The sequence below is a fragment of the Pagrus major genome, chromosome 18, assembly GCF_040436345.1.
Source record: "Pagrus major chromosome 18, Pma_NU_1.0".
Taxonomy (NCBI): Eukaryota; Metazoa; Chordata; class Actinopteri; order Spariformes; family Sparidae; genus Pagrus; species Pagrus major.
Genome location: NC_133232.1, coordinates 13,762,344 through 13,775,860, shown reverse-complemented (window position 1 = coordinate 13,775,860; position 13,517 = coordinate 13,762,344).

Below are 13,517 nucleotides of genomic sequence, written 5' to 3'. Positions count from 1 at the left end.
TCAGCCCGATGGTTTAGGGTTCTGATGAGCCCACGCTTGAGCTCCAGTGGGTGATGAGTCAAACAGCAAGAATGGATCTGTGTATGTAGGTTTCTGTACACCTCAATGTTGAGGCTTCTGTCTTCTTCATTGTGTACTGCACAGTCCAAGAAGGGCAGACTGTCTCCTCTGACATCTTCCTGTGTGAACTTGATGTTATTGTCCACAGCATTTATATGTTCTGTGAAGTTGTCATTTGTAGCTGTCATTTTCACTTTCATTGGTTTTACCATTGATTTGTGCTCAATAGAAGTCTTTGAGAGTATGTGTTAGGAATTGAATCCTCCTGTCTTTTGTGCCCTTAATTGTTAAATCAGCTGCTGTAGTTGCTTGTGAAATATGCAGACTTGCCATTTAAACACTGTTTGCAGCTCGCATCCATGTTTTTCCAGACAAATGCACCGGGACCTTTTAAATTGGAAGTAAGGAATACCAACTGGGAAATTCCAACTTCCGACTTGCAATGGAAGGCACTGTAAACACTGAGATTCTGAAAGTTGTTTTTTGGCCATTTTGAAATGTACAAAATGCTGAAGAAGATGATGAAGATGAAGATGACGTGTTTCACATTATTTCGCTGACTTTTGGTCACAAAAGACAGGGAGAGGGGATGGGGGCTCTGAGTGCAATTTACCACCGTTCATTTGCATATACAACGGACAATGTAGTGATACAAAGCTGGTTACAGATAATTGTTGGGCTTGAAGATTACATTAAGTATTGCCTTAGTGAGGAACTTGTTGGTACTATCTGAGTAGGTGGTGAATATGGTACACTGAAGATTAAATCCCTTAGTTTTAACACTTTAGTTGGACACTCAGTTTTAATCTTGCAGTGAAGTGTCCCAGGCTGTGTGAGTCCGCCTTTAATGCATTGTTTGTTTTAATTCTGCGCCTTAGGCTTAGTACAGTAAATGAAGGCTTTATGCGTCCGTTCTGTTTAATGGTTGTGTAAGCACTACCTGCTCTCATCAGCACATTCAGCCACTGTTTTTAAATGAGTTTCTCTCATTAAACACGTTTCACACTGCTTGCATTGGTGACATGCAGTGACAGCTTGTCTAAGTTATGAATTGAAATAAAACTTTAAAAGCATGTGAGCATCCATCTGGTGAAAATGTAAGTGTAGCATATCAGCTACATCTTTGTCATTCCATTAAAAACTACTTTATACTAACATGACAAGGGGAAAAAAAGGAGTAATTGATACAAAATGATTTTACACTAACATCCAACCAAGGATCATAGGATTTAAACAGCAACACGCTGTTCTGTTATAGAACTGTAATTTATCATCATCTGGATCAAAAGCACAAGATTTAGCAGGCTCTATGATATCCTTGTGGTCCAAGAACAGAGAGTGTCTTTGCAGTATCACAATATTCAGTATAGTAGTACATTTGTAATGTTACAGTAAAATAAAGGGTTAGCATGATGTTGGAGTCCAAACATCACATAGGGAGGATGGAGGAGGTGCGACTGTTCTTATATAGGATATAAGATCTGACCAGAACTTTAGTTTCAAACATTCAAAAAATGAAGTAACATCGTCGACAGAGTGTGAAGAAACAACAGTGTTGATGTTTTGTCAAAGACGTCTATGTACTGTGTTGCAGAGATGTCTAATGAAGTTAGCATGGTAACAAGCTAGCCCCAGCCCTTCCTATCTCCTAATATAGTCTGATAGCCCCTGCAGTTTCAGCTGGAAGATGTAAAAGCAGTGAGTGTGCTACTTAGTCTAAAGATTAAATAAAATAAACTCATAAAATGTCAACTAAGGAAATATTTTTACACCTATTTTCCTTACTAAACACAAAAATACAACCATTCATCATTTGAAAGCTAATCTAAGTTTGTAAAAAGAGAGGCTCTTTTCTTTCTGTAAACACACTAAGATTAGCTTAACTGTAGTATGGTGAGCAGCAGTTAGCAGTTATGCTGCCCCCTATAGTTTTTTTTAAGTTCTGGCCATTTCTTCAATGTACGCTTTTAATTATTTAAACCATTCGCATCAAATTCTTATAAGGATAAGCTTTTATATTAGTCAAGACAATTAAGATTATTGTTAAGTCAACATTAAAGTAGTCACTTCCACCCTTTTCATAAACAGCGACACAGGTGTGTTTCTACCCAAATGTTCTTTTGTCCTTTTTCATAATTCAGCACCTCGCTCCAGACATAAAATACATGAGAACACCATCTCAAACAGCTTTTCTGCATTCAAAGAAAAGGTTGTAGGATTCAGGTTGGCCTGCTTAAAAATAATATTACGGATGACAGAGGAGGGAGATAAGGGAATTGTAATTAGCTCCCTATCCCCTGAAACGTGCAGGCTGCAGGATACAAGAAATATTGATCTGTCTAAAAACAAAAAAGTTAAGAAATCTAGTGTTGTTTTTCCTCCTCTCTATTTCTGTCCTCTTTTCTCTGTGGCAGTGAAAAACCCAGCTAAAGGCAGGGCTGGATTTAAAGGTGACGATGGCAGGGACGCGCCCGCTGTGTGTAATGGGGAGATCAGTGAATGACAGCTTTTGTTCTCTTCCCAGCAACTAGAAGAGGGTGTCCGCTGAGGGGAAGGTTTCATCACTGAGAGGACGAGACAGAGTGAAAAAAAGAAGGACGAAAGGCTTTACATCACACATGCTGGCTATATTTAAAAGTGTGAAATGTGATCACGCAAGGATTATAAAAAATGATCATAAAACTACAAGACAAATAGCTCTCGTCATAAATCTGACACTGGGATTTAAAATATCAGAGGCATTCAGGGTAGTCTGTAAATCAAGATACTTGAGAGAACATAGTTATATTTATCCTTGTTCCTCAATCTGTTACATTTAATATATATAGTTTATTCAGTAAGTTTGTGGATAATATCCCCACCATTTAATTGTTTCTCTGCTTCATTTGCATGTGTGTGATCACCTCCAGATCGGTCACACATTTCAGTGGAGGACACATGGCTTCCAGCGCTGAACACTGCGATTGGCTCATCCACCCATAGGGAACAACACTCTCCAATTGGCCAGTCCAGCCAGGGGTCAGCAGTAGCGATATCCAAGGTCAGCCTCAGCTCGCCACTCTAGGTTTTTCTTTTTTTTTTCTTCTTCTTGGAGCCGATCAGGCTTTAGGAATATTCATCAGCTGAAGCAAACACATAGATTCTTTAAAGCCTGTGCCATCTTGAGCTGCAGATTTAATTGATATGGTAATGAGACAGGATTTACTTGCTGGACGTCCTTGCTTTTCTCCGCAAGAAATTCTTGTTTGAAGATTTCTTTTCTTCCCTCAGGAGCAAGCATCTGATAGGTGTCTGATTCGGACAGACTGTATGAACCCGTTGCTCACAGTTAAATGTGTATATTCAGTGGTAGTGATGTTTAGCCCTTTTTTTAAAAAAAATTTATCAGCGGTGACAAAGCTGCCAACAGAAAAAAAAATACAAGAAAAAATTTGTTTTTTATTTTGCCAGATGCTTGCTTTTGTTGTTGCTGTGTGTATGGCTTGTTAAACTGTTCCTAGGAGAACTTACTTTAGATTACAGCCTTCATGCTTCATCCTGGTAAGCTTATAACAGGGCTTGTCTGTTATGGTGAGGTTATCTTTCTAGGACCCAAATGCAGAGCACAGAGACAGGAAGTCAGTAAGTAAATTATTTATTTGACAAACTGTGATTTCCGGAGGGTAATGAGGAGGAGACTAGACTTGCAGGCAGGCAGGCAGGTAAGCAGGCAAGCAGGCAAGCAGGGTTGACCGGAGCCGGCATGGAAGAACCCAGGAGAGCAGGTCAGCAGGAAGCCGAACAGAATGGTGCTGAAGATCTCTGCAGGAGCCAAAGACAAGGGAATCAGCACAAAGGCAAAAACGCAGGAAACACAAAAATACAAAATGGCAGCACTCCGAAGTCACCGTAAGGGATGCAATAATCTAGTCCCGAAGTGGTGGAGAGACCAGGTAGATAAAGCCAGAGGGTGATGAGTTGATCTGGAACAGGTGTGCCACTCTGCGGCTGCCACGCCCACAGACACACACACACAGGAGAAGGAGCAGGTGAGGGAGAAAAGGAGGGGGGAAAGCAGGTAGGTCGAACCGAACACAGAAAAACAACAGGGCTGCCACAGTAGCACCGTGACATTGTCCCTACCAAAAGTGGTGCTTACTTGTCCCTACCAATATTTTAAGGGTCTTATCACAGCGTTTTTGGTAAGATCTACGCAGTTGCCAGGCTGATGGGTTGTATGTGAAAAGTGGGCTATTTTGATGTACGGTGAGAGAACAAGACCTGTGGATACCTAACCTGATGATCTGGCAACCCACTGTACTACACATCTCAAAAAGGGGACCAGGTCAGCTGTGAGAGCAGCTAATTAGGAGCCATATGTACATTCCTTGTTAGACAGCAACCTCTAGTGGGTGTAGTAGTTATTACAGCAGCAAAGGAGGAAGTAGCGTGAAGTAGTAGCATATAAAGTGAAGAATAAAGAGTGAGAAAGTCAGCATAGGGAAGGGGACGGGGTGTGGTTAAACAAACACAGAACTTTAATCAAGGACACCGTTCATGTCCAGTGTTAAACCAAAAGTCAACTAAGTAATGTAGTTTACTGACGACAAGTAAATGAAGTAATTTCATCAAACAACTTTGTTGCCAGGAAAATAAACTCCCCAAAAAGCAAGGACATCAGGAACTCTTTTAAAAACAGAGTAGCAGCTTTTATCATCTGTCACATTACTAACATCTAGAATTGTTATGTATTGAACCAACCCCACCCCTTCCCTTTTTAACAAGTGTTAATCAGGGGCAGAGTGATTACATTAATTTGGCAGTGGCTTTTGGCCAAAGTGACTTACATTCCATCCATTCCATCTAATAGTTTCTATTTAGATACTTTACTAAAAAACTATTTGCAATATGAAAATTAACGGGATCACCAAAGTAAAATATAATGGCAATACATCCAGAATATGTCAAGTTTTGAAATGACCAGCCAACAGGCTGAAATGGCCATCTCTAGCTTTAGTGCCTCATCCATTACTGCCTAAATCACAAAAGGAAAAGATAATCTAGTACTGCTTGTTCAGAAAATGAGTGAATAAGCTGAAAGCATTTTACACTGCACTCCAAATTTCAACAGGATTATCTAATATTCTACAAACAAAAACATATGCCAGAATTATTTGATGGGTGGGAGTTTGTCCACAGTTTTCACACAGACTTGGACTACTACTTGATGTGTTGAAGGCTAAGTACATCTATCTTCATTCAAATGCATTCTTGACTCTGGTGTTTGTCCCCAAAAGTGGCATAAATCAGAACACACACAACCCTGGTCACTGTGTCTATAAACGGGGCGGCCCAACAGTTCTGAAGGGAGGGGACTCACATGCACTAACATGCACGTGTGGCAGGAAAAAACATACAAACAAACAAACCCAATAATAATAATAATAATAATGATAATAATAACTCAGAGAGGGAGTGTGACTTTAGTCTCTGCTCAGGACGTCTTACCAAACCAAAAGTCAGTACCCAAAAAACAACCATTCCAATCAGTATCTACAGTACAGTATATGTGGAGTTTCTTCTCACAAAGCTGGAAAATTGATAGCATAGCTGGTGGTGTTGTTAATTGGTCTGCTAATTGGACTAATTCATTAGTGTAGAATGCATGGAGGAAAACCACGGCCAGGCCTGGGAACACTCACTCACTGAAGGCTCCACACTAAATATATTCTCCCCTGTCTCCAGTCTACCATATTTAATGTGACACTAGCACTTTATTGCAGATATAAACAAAATGGCCCAGGGGAATTATGCTGCAGCATCTATGCATAGAAGTCTGTTACCGCAGATACAATATGAGAAAGACTCAGCCAAAGAGAGCTGTTTTTTTTTTTTTTTTTTTTTTTTAAGTAGTGCATAAAGTAGGTCATGAATTTCAAAAGTGCAGATTACCATTTCCATACTCAATCCCATTAATCAACACTTCCGCCATTGAGTCCACCAGAGAAAACAATGAATAAGAGCATGTTACTTTGGAATTAATCTATTAATCAAATTGCGCATGAAGAAGTACCTGCGACACAGCTTCGGCGGTGGGACAGCATCCAGGGGGTTGTGGTAATGAGCAAAATGCATCCCCACCCCCCTTATCTGGGAAACACTGACAGGTTGTGCTGCACATTAAAGGAGGGGAGGTTTTACACAGGATAAGAATTGTGAATGTACTGGCTGAAAATAAAAACTTACTATTACACTGTAAAAAATTAGGAAAAAAACATAGGTAGAGGTGATCTCAGGATGTGACTATAAGGCTCCCACATGGTGCCTAACAAAATAGAGAAAAGCTTATTTTACTATATTAAATCCGTCCATCCTTTCTGTCACCTAATATGACCTGCTATTAGTGCTGCTCAGTGGAACTGTAAAACGGAGGAACACAAGTGTCATCTAAACACATCTGAAGTAAAAAACATTACACTCTGAAAGAAATATCAAGAGATTTTAATTCACACTTTTACACAACTATTCATGATATTGCGCTCTTTGCAAGCATTAAAACTGATAGCTTTGTATGTATAGTTTAGCCCAGTAGCCAGAATAAAATAAAACAAAATCCTCAGACATTTTGTTTGTTTGTTTGTTACGTATCATACAGACATTTCTAAGTTTCATATTACGCTTAGATTTCATGTATGTGATCTTACGTTCTTATCAGGATGTGGAGGCAATGGCAGGGGCCTGAGACCTGGCTTAGACAGCTGCAAGGCGAGAGACCACTGTTCGAGACCACATCAGCAAAACCAGGTATTTTTCCTTCAGCCGTGTTTCTTGTCAAAACATGATATTTTCCTAACCCTATCTAAGTGGTCTTTGTGCTTAAACCTAACCAGACCTGTAAAGTTTCAGCACATCCAGGCCCGAACTGGCGATAGGGAGAACCAGGAGTATTCCTGAAGCGCCGGCCTATGATTGGCCTGCTGGCCTGCGTCTCTCTCTTTTTTTTTTCTTTTTTTTTTTAACGGTCTGCCGGTCCACCTGGCGTCGCGGCTATCTGACTTTTTTTTCTAAGTCAGAGAGGCAGGCCAGGCCAATCAGAGGCCACTCAGGCCAGTAGCATGTGAGGAGGACAAGACGATTGGTTTGTTTCGATTAACACCCGCCCCAACAGTCCATATCAACCACACAGACAGCGTGTGGAGGAAGGGGTGTGTGACGTGTGTCTGGTACCTGCTGCGGTATGTGTGTGTAGCGAGCACACCGGGAGAGAAGACGAGGCTTCGTCGATGATGGACCCCAACCCGGGTAAAAAAAAGAGGAAAGGCGGTGCCGAGAGGGAGAGAGAGAAAAAAAGAAAGGCTCTGGAGGATGACGCGGCCAAATGCCTAAAATTGACTAATTTATTCAGCCCCCCCCAGGTTGAGTTATTGATAAAATTGGTTATTGTCAATAATATAATGATTATGCTGGTTGTCTCAGACTCAGAGAGACCATTTGATTATTTTGCTCGCCCTCACTCTGGAGATTTTGATTTATTTTTCCGGTACCACCCACAACAAAATCCCAAGAAAGCCATTCCCAAATTGTTTTACACTAAGGATGGGATACATAGACAATGGCTAACTTACTGTGAGGCATCTCATTCACTGTATTGTTCAGTGTGTCTTATGTTTGCCAAGCCTTCTGATAACCCTTTTGTGAAAGGAGGCATGCAGGCATGGAAGCATGTCCACCAAAGAATTGAGGAGCATGAAAAAAGCAAGTTGCACAGAGAGAGTGCAGAGGTGTATTTCCTGAGGGCTAACAAGGCTGACATCTGTAGCCTAGTGAGTGAGAAGCAGATGTCAGTACACCAAGAGCAAGTGAGGAAGAAAAGGCAAGTCATGGAACGTGTGGTCAACATAGTCAAAGTGCTTGGTAAGCGTGGCCTCAGCTACAGAGGGGATAAACACGAAGCTGCTTACAGCCTGGAAAACATGGCCTTGGACCATGGAATTTTTTTAGAGATGATATTGCTGCTGAGCAGATATGATGTTTGCCTACAAGAGCATGTCAATGACTGCATTAAGCAGAGCAAGATGGCACATGAGACTGGAGGGGGTAAAGGAAGGGGGTCCCTTGTAACTCTGCTCTCAAAGCAAACAGTTAACAAGGTCATTGATGCGGTCAGTCATCTAATCCAGCACACTATTGCTGATGAGGTAAGGGAGACAAAGATGTTTTCAGTCCAACTGGATACAACCCAAGACCTTACATCCAAGGACCAGTGTGCTATAGTCGTGAGATACGTCACTGATGTTATCCATGAGAGGCTACTAGCTGTCATTGATTGTGAGGCATCGACTGGTGCATACTTTGTAGAGCTAATGAGAAAAACCCTCGATAAAGTAAGCATTGACATCAAAAACTGTGTTGGTAACTCAACCGATGGAGCTGCTAACATGCAAGGGCAGTACAGGGGTTTTTCTGCATTGCTTACTGGAGAGTCTCCCAAGCAAGTCCACATATGGTGTTATGCACATGTGCTTAACCTTGTGTTGACAGACACTACAAGAGTCATTGTGGAAAGTGCATTACTGTTCTCATTGTTAAATGATGTAGCAGTTTTCATCCGGGAGTCATACAAACGCATGCGCCTGTGGGAGAAAGTCAGTGAAGAAAAAGACGGCTTTCTCCAATAGGTGAAACTCGGTGGTTGGCGAAAGATCAAGCCTTGAGCAAAGTTTTTGGCTCATTTGGAAAGCCTGAACATGCACTTTTCACTGACCTGGTGATCACAATGAAAAGGATTGAGGAAGATGACACGATGAAGCCTGCTGTACGGGTCAAAGCCAGAGGATATGTGGAGGCACTTGTGAGATATGAAACCATACTCACAGCACAGATATTCCTCAGGATATTTGAAGTGACATCCCCCGTCTCCAAATATCTTCAGACCAGTGGCATACTAACTGCCCAGCGCTTAATAACTGGAACAGAAGACAGCCTGAGAAAGTGTTCCAGGGACTTCGATGGTGTCAAGGAAGCAGCAGATATGTTTGTGCAGTGGGCAAACAGCACTCTCCAGGAGCAGGATGACTGTGATGTTGAAGTCCAGACTGCCCTCCCAGAGAAACGCACATGGAAAAAGAAAATCATGCCAGGTGACCTGGCACAAGATGAACCTGTTTTGGATGTTGAGAGGAACTACAACATCAAAGTGCATAATGTAATCCTCGACACCATCACAGACAGCATCCACTGTCGTTATGCAGCTAGTGCAGTGCTCTGCTCAGACTTTGCCTGCATGGACCCAAGAAACTTTCCTGAAATCAGGGATAAAGGGCTCCCAAAAACAGCTCTGGGGGAGCTCAGCAAATGCCTGGCCAAATTTGATGAGCGTGCCACAATTCCAACCTTGCAGGCAGAACTGACTAACCTTGCTAATCAGTGGGAGACACTGAAGATGGCACCTTTACCTGGCTATAAAGTCAGGACAGTCACTGAACTGTCAGAAGAGGGTGTGCACACTGAGGATCCTGAGGAGGGCCTGGAGTTGGAGAACAGATGCTGCTCCTCTTGTAAGAACTGTCCCATATGCTGCTATCACATCCTGTCTCATTTCAACTTGCTCACAGATGCCTACCATGTCATTGGTCTAGCATACAAGTTCTTGCTGACCTTGTTTGTAACACAGGTGGCCTGTGAAAGGACCTTCTCCACGCTGAAATTTGTGAAGAACAGACTTCGGACCTCCATGAGCCAGGACCGCCTAGAGGCATTTCTGTTGATGTCAACAGAGAAGGAAATATTGATGGAACTTGACAGCGATGGCATTATTGACAAGGTGGCAGAATCCAGTGCTTTGATGCGCCACATGCTGACCTTCTAAGGCAGCATTTACAAACTGTGGGGTCCAGACCTATAAGTGGGTCACAGCAGGGGGCTAGGTCATATATTTACAGCACTTTATTTTGACTATTATAATTTGCATGTAGAAAGAAGTTGAAGTTGTGTGTAAAGATGTTTCAATCTCACTAAAGTATGTGTGATCTTCACCTGTCTTGTCTACAGTATTATTTCATTTGATCATCAGTATGTTTGAAGACTGAAAACAGGAATATACTGTATTGACCATTTGCCATAGTGTTAATAATATACCTTTTTTTTACATGGTAATGACAGTCTATTTCATATTTTGCTTCAAAATATCTGGTGAGCCAATACCTCCACAGATGGGTCATGGCCTGAAAATGTCCATGTGACATTAGGGTGAGTGTTGTAGTGACTATTATGCCTATATTGGAGTGCATAGTTGTTTTGAATCAGCCAAAAACATACTATTGTGTGTGTGTGTGTGTGTGTGTGTGTGTGTGTGTGTGTGTGTGTGCGTGTGTGTGTGTGTGTGTGCGTGCATGCGTACCTGCGTGCCCATGCATGTAGGTGTGGGTGTAAACGTGCGTGTGTGGGCAAGGCCAGGGTGGCCTGGTTACATGACTGACTCCTGGCCTGAAAAAGTCTCCCAGTCCGGCCCTGAGCACATCCATGGCTTACAGAAACATACATTGCCAGCATTTATTCTGATGCTTGGGTTGGTTTACTATGTGTGTAGAGAGATTTTCAGATTTAGATTACATTCACACACCTGATGAGATGATGCTTATAAGGTTGTCTGTTATGGAAGTTTACAAAAATTCTCCCAATTACAGTGTTGGCAAGGTGTGGAAGGAGAGTTTTTGAGACTACTTTGCAGCCTCTCTGGGCCATTAGTTGTGCCTTAGATCTTTACTGTAGTTGCTTTCTGCAAACCATTAGACTCTTTCCTGGTTATCTTTGCTGTTCCCCATTTCTCCATTGCCATGTGTAAGGCTTTTGCTGTAAACAAGAATGATGTTCTTACCAACCCTTCCTTCATGTACCACTGTGCGAGGCTCTAACAGCTTCACATGAAGCTCTGGATGTGCACTATTACAGTGCCCTCTAATTTCTTTTTCTTTTCTTTCTTCTTCTTCTTTTTTTTATTAATTCTTATTTTTTTGCTGCAAAGCAGTCCAGCAGATTTCACTCAAAATCAAACTCAAAATTGCACAATGTCAAAGTGGAGGTCATGCAAATTGTGTAAAACAGTATGTCATATGGCAGTGTGGTAATGATCCGTCCATTAACACATACAGCTTCAAAGTCTGATAGAGAGTTTTAAAACTAATGGGGAGTTTAAAAACTCTAAATGACTCCCTCTGTCTCAGCTTCTCCCCAGTGTCAGTGAGAAAGCATTTTAAAGGTGGAGGAAGACAGAGACATCAGAGGCAGAGTAAATGATGGCCATGTTTAAACTTCTAATTATAGGCTTCTGTATCTTCAGAGCTGCCTACTTTAGAAAGAAGATGCTCGTCTGCTCACCCCAAACCCTCATTAAACCCTCAGAAAAGACAATCTGATTCTATCATGCAGAGACAGAGAGAGGCAGCAAGCAGGGATGTTATTTTGAAAAGGTCACAAGGTTTGTCTGGGCTCCATGTTTTCAATAGTTTCGATAAGATGAGTTTTATAAGGCCTGTGTTGCTACACAAAGTTTGCAGGAAATCTGTCAATTGCCATAATAACACAGACTACATAATAAGTGAGAGAGGATGTCTGTAAAATGACCAAAATGCATTGCCTTGTTAACCTGTCATCCCTCTCCATCACTAATAGGCAGACTGCTGTCTTGCTCCGGATCCAGACGGCATCCTAACTCTAAGATTCCACTGGATGCATGTGCAGTGCATTCCGGCTCGGGTACGGTTTTGTTCCGTCATCCGGCAGCCCCCACCAGCTGTGTTTTGAGTCCGGCACAGTGCAGCACTGCTGGACAGCTGGTGTTGCGAGACTGAGGAGTTCCCGTGATAATTACATAATCACGTGCGACTGCAGTTATAACCGAAGGATTAGAAGAAGTGCTTGGATTTGTCTCTTTTTTGAGATTTTTGTGCTGGCGTCAACGTGGCATGTTTTATTTTGAAAATTAACCGGATGTTATGTTGTTGTTTCGTTGTCTGACTTCCTGTCTGCTCTGCGCTGAATGGCTGAATTGCTACGTCTAGCTCCAGAATCTGGCAGAAACAGAAGCCCTGCGTATCTGAACTGAAAACGTAACTGAAGTTTCTGTTCACTTTAAAACAAATCAATCCATGACAGTTGAATACTGCATTTAAAATTCTTAACTACATACAGTAGTTTTTTTCAACCATTTTTGTCAGCTTTGACCTATTTGCATTGATGAAGAATGCACACTGGCGTTAAATTGTTAATGTCAGAAATGTTCTTATTAGTTCACATGGCTGGAAATGTCCTGACTTCCTGGCAAAAATACCATTTTTTTAATGACACAAACGCAATGTCATGCTTGCAAATGTTGAAACACTGTGGCCCCTTGTCAAAAATATCCATGGTTTGAACTGCAGTCAATGACTTGGCAGCCTTCTTGTCTGTAACTCCACCACCATCCCACCACCTCCAGACATGAAAATCAAGCCATAAACATGTAATGTGAACGTGATATGACATGTTTATTAGAAACATCAGGATGGTACGTAGCCTATTACACGTATAAATGCAAACATATCAGTATTTCGCAGAAACGTTTAGTGCCAGCATTGTATCTTGGTGGCTGGGCTGCCCTTGCACTCTCTCTCTCTGTCTCAGGGATGGAAAAGGAAAAGGCATGATAACTAGGGCGATGCATTTTGGTCACTTTACTAAAAAGGAGGATGGCATCCTCCCTCAATTCACCTAAGGCCTACATATGTTTGTGCAGCTAATTACACACTGCTAATGACCATTGTCATCCAGTACATTCTACTTGGTCACACAGGGATAGAGGTCATTGTGTAACAGGGAAGAGAGCTAACAACAAGCTGTGAAATTTGCATTTACTATGCTTGTGATTAATAAAAACCACAAGTTATGTACGTGTGATATGTGGGATCTTTGTATAGAAAATTTGTCCTTCAGCTTTTATGATCACAAGAATCAGGACATTCTTCAAAGAAAGCTTCTAAAGCTGTGCAGGTAGGTCAAAAGAACCTATTGACAGGCTCTACCACCCCACCGTTACTGCTGAGAGCTTGAGTCGGAACTGATGAAGTTGACCCCCCGCCGGGAGTGCTAGCTCACATGCTAATAAGGAACTAAACACAGTGTTTCCATGGGCAATCACACTCCTGTTTCATCAGGCAGCAGATAGCATTGATCAGTACCTGTGTGGTGGCAATGTTTTTAATCGGCTCTGAGAGAAAGGCAGAGAGGCTGCTGAGAAAATGTTAAAGGAAAGTAAGAGCCAAGTGGCCTTGCACACCAGTAAACATTCCTAGAGTAAAATAGATGCTTAAGATGGAACTAAATCAAAACAAAAGCAAAATCAAAAGATGCATTGTTCTCATTTACACTGACTTGCACAAGTGACAGCTTGGAAAAAAAGGTGTATTTATCACTTCAAACTTACACTCAACAACTTTTGCATG